Source organism: Gracilinanus agilis, chromosome 3 (assembly GCF_016433145.1).
Source record: "Gracilinanus agilis isolate LMUSP501 chromosome 3, AgileGrace, whole genome shotgun sequence".
Lineage (NCBI taxonomy): Eukaryota > Metazoa > Chordata > Mammalia > Didelphimorphia > Didelphidae > Gracilinanus > Gracilinanus agilis.
The window spans coordinates 17,888,935-17,893,115 of NC_058132.1; positions in this window are offsets into that span (position 1 = coordinate 17,888,935).

The window sequence follows — 4,181 nt, forward strand, 5'->3', positions numbered from 1 at the left end:
TATATATATATATATATCTTGACATTTCATCCTATGCAGTTTGTCACTGTTCCCTCTAAGTAAACTTCTTCTAGCTACTCTGTTGATAATAACAATTTTTAATAGTTTCCAATATCTTATTTTCTTCTATGGATACAAATCAATTGAACTTATTGGGTCCCTTAAAGAGAAATTTCCTCCCCCTCCCACCCCCTGGCTCTCTTAATTACCTTATGATAATTTTCTTTAATGCTGTGTTTGGGCAGCAAACTCTGTTTACGTCTATTTTTCTTCATGAATGCTTGGAAATCTTCAATTTTATTAAATTAACATACTTCCCTCTGCAAGAATATAGTCAGTTTTTCTGGATAGTTGATTCTTGTTTGTAGTCCCAGTTCTCTTGCTTTCTGGAATATTATATTCCATGCCATGTGGTCCTTCAGTGTAGATGCAGCCAGATCCTGTGTCATCCTACCTGTGATTTCCTGGTATCTGAATGACTTCTTAGCATCTTGTAATATTTTTTAGTTAGTCTGGTAGTTTTTGAATTTGGCTATAATATTCCTGGAAGTTGTCAGTTTTGGATTAAATTTGGAGGTGATCTGTGGATTCTTTTAATTTTCACTTTTCCCTCTTGTTCGAGAATGTCAGGGGAGTTTTCTTGGATAATTTCCTGTAGGATGATGTCTAGGCTTTTCCTTTTGTCATGATGTTCCAGTAGACCAATAATTCTTAAATTATCTCTTCAAGCTCTGTTTTCCAGATCTCTGGTTGTGTCAATGAGGTGTGTTTCATATTCTCCTCAAATTTTTCATTTTTAAAATTTTGTTTTATGTATTCTCGCTACCTTGTGAAGTCATTTCCTTCTAGTTGTTGAATTCTATTTTTTAAAGATTGAATTTCATCCCTGTCTTTTTGGTCATCCTTCTCCTTCTGGTCTGATTTTCTTTGTAGATCATCTTTCGCCTTCTTTGCTTCATTTTCGAGCTAGTCAATTTTGGTTTAAGACCTTATTTTCTTGTTTTAGTTCATGTATTTCCTTTTCCAATTGTCTTCAGACTCTCTTGATTGTTTTTTGAGTTCCTGAAGTACGTGAGTTAATTGAATTTTGAGGTAGTCCAAAGCCTATGTGCAATTAGCTGGAGCTTCCTGATAATGTATTTCATTTGCTCTTGTGTGTGCTGGTGTGTTCCCTTCCTGGAAAGAAACTGTCAATTGTAATTTCTTTTCTCTTTTTCTGTTGTTGACTCATATTTTTTCCTTCTCTATTCTTCTAGCTGTTTAAGTTAAGCTGATGGATTTAATGAGCTTTGATGAAAGATCTTCACCTAGATGGCAATGCAGGTTTGTGTTACTCTTATTACAGTCTCTGATGGAGGGGTATTGGAGTTTCTCTGCCCTCTGAAGACTTCTTGTCTCTCCAATTGATGGAATTAAGCATGGGCTGGGTTAATCTGTAGTGTTTCATGTGCCCTGAGGCTAAAACCTTGAGAGGAAAAGGGGAGGGCAAGATGGAGTGTTTTCACTGAGTTGTCCAGCAGTAGGGTCCCCAGGCTCTTTCCTGTTGTTAGATTTGGTTTTCTGTCCTCTTGAAGTGCTTTGCTTTTTATCTCAGTGTTGTAAAACACATAGGTCTGATGTTTTGCTCCATCTATGCCGCCATCTTTCAAGCAGTTTTGCTGTGTTTCTCTGCCTTTCTCCTATAGCCACCTCCCTGGCATCTGTGTTCAACTCCTTGAGTCCAGTGCCAGCAAGGCCCTATATCTGGGCTGGTGTGTTTGCCTGCCCGGAGATTTCAGGGGCTGCTGAAGACTCTGCATAGCCCATGGGGAAGGGGTCCTGGGATCCCCCTTCTATACCCTCAGACCCAAAAGTTCAAGAATTCAAGACTTTTTCTTGGGGTACCTTTTGAACTGTCCAGCAGTATGATCCCCCTGCTCTGTCCTGTTGTTAGATTTGGTTTTCTTTCTTCTTGAAGAGCTTTGTTTTTTATCTTTGTGTGGAAATGGTGTGGAGGGCTGAAGATTTGCTCCTTATAAGCTGCCATCTTCCCAGAATTACTCATGACCTCCTCTTAAGAGTTGATCTGTGGTGGCAGCTGGGTAGCTCAGTGGATTGAGAGCTAGGGCTAGAGACAGGAATTCCTGGGTTCAAATCTGGCCTCAGAAACTTTGAGAAATGGTATAGACTTGGAGGAAACAACGATCAAAAGGAGCGCACTTAGTCATTATGCTCTTCATTTAAAAATAAAGAAAGGGGGAATTGTTAGGAGCCAAGACTATAAAATAAAAATAGTAACCCTTCAAGAACGATATGGATTATGAGCCCCGCATGGGCGGAGGCATAGCTGCAAAACGTCCTCCAGACTTTCCACATAACTGCGTGTTCTTTTTCCATGTTCCTGCTTCGTAACTACTTGTTCCTTTCTCCTTTCATCCCGACCGCCAACCCCCTCACCCTGAACATATATATTCTTGTCCTTTACCAGCAATAAACGGGCCATGTTCCATTAGACTTCCTTGTCTTCTTGCGTGCATGGTTCCCCTCCCTCCCCCTATGGTCTCTCAGGTGGCTGTTTCCCGAACACCCCATAGTTGAATCCGGCTGGTTCCGGATAAATAGGTAAATTAATATAGGTAGAATTGTCATCTATAGTGCAGAGTGTCTACACTACACTACAGCAAATGTTTCATCCTTGACATGCAGCCCCATACTTCTCTGTATATGGCTGTATGTGGCCGCCTGTTATAAAAATGGCTACGCATACCAGTGCTGACACACGTGTCATAGGTTTGCCATCACCAATATGAGGTATGAGACATTAGTCTATATGTAATTCATACCGTACTATTTCCAGTTGAATGCCAGTTGAATAATTTTGACAATATTAAATTTAGAAGTTTTGTACAAACAAAATCAACATAGCACAAGGTCTCAAGTATTGCCAGTTTTGTGCTGTGTCTTGTGTTCTCATTGTGTCTGTGCATGCAGATACTCACCAAATGTTGATTGTAGGAAATTTCTTTTCTCAATTTGACTGTAAGATCTCTTTTTTCTTGATGCTATGTAATGTGAATGCATTTTTCCTAATGTGTGAAGTTAATTTGTGTTTGCGTTTATGCTGCACCAGTCTTATGTAATTCTTTCCTGACTATCGTCTTCTTGCAATATTCATGCTTTTTCACAGTTCTTTAGTGTCCAATTCCTTTTGCAGGCATCTCCTTAGTTGATCTTCTCTTGTAATCTTTTCCCCTTCTCTGTCATGCTGTTGGATGCTTATCTGTTTTCTAACTTTTTGACTGAAGGGTCTTTCTTCTGACTCTGGAATTGTTGTGATTTTGTTGTTTTATTATTTGTGTATTAGATTCTGTTATCTACAATTTTCTTATGTTTGTGTTTCATGGTCATTATTTTGATCTAGTTGTTCTTGTTATTTTGGGTGTTCTCTGTTTTGTTTCTGTTTCTTCACATGTGATGTGTAGTACCAAGAATCTTTGTCTTGGACTTTGATTGTGGTTGGGGAAGTGAGTAGGACCTCATTTGGTCCAGTCCATCTGACATCCAGTGCTGACCTTCTGTCAAAGTTCTTTATGTATACAGTATTTCAAGGCTTTATGTCATGGATTTTCAAATCCATGGGTACTCTCCTTTCCAAGATTCGCAGCTCATGCAACTCTTCTCAGTCTCTGTTGTAATGCAGATACATTTGTATAATTGACAATCTGCTCCCAACATTGATGTATATGCCAGTTTAAAAGATTTTCCTGCCCATACTCCATAGCAATAAAGCATTTCAATGGGTGAGACATGCAAATCAGTTCTTGTTTTAGTTCTGAACAGACCTTTCTTTTTAGTGATTTGATATCTTTATTATATCTTTCCACTTGCCCTGCACTTTCTGGGTGGTAATCAGAGTGGAATGATCCTTGTATTCCCAAATTTTTGTAAACTTCTTGTAAGATTTTGTGAGTGAAGTGAGAACTTTTTTTCTGAATCTATTCTTGTTGGAATTGAATATCTTGGGATGATTTCTTTCAATAGGGTCTTTATGACCAATGCAACATTGTTTTTCTTGGCAGGATAAACCTCAGGTCTTCTGGTCAAATGATCAATTATGACCAGATAGTATTTGAAAACTTTCTCACACAGCATGTTTTTATAATCAATCTGCAAACATTCAAATAGTATAAGCCAATGGTCTG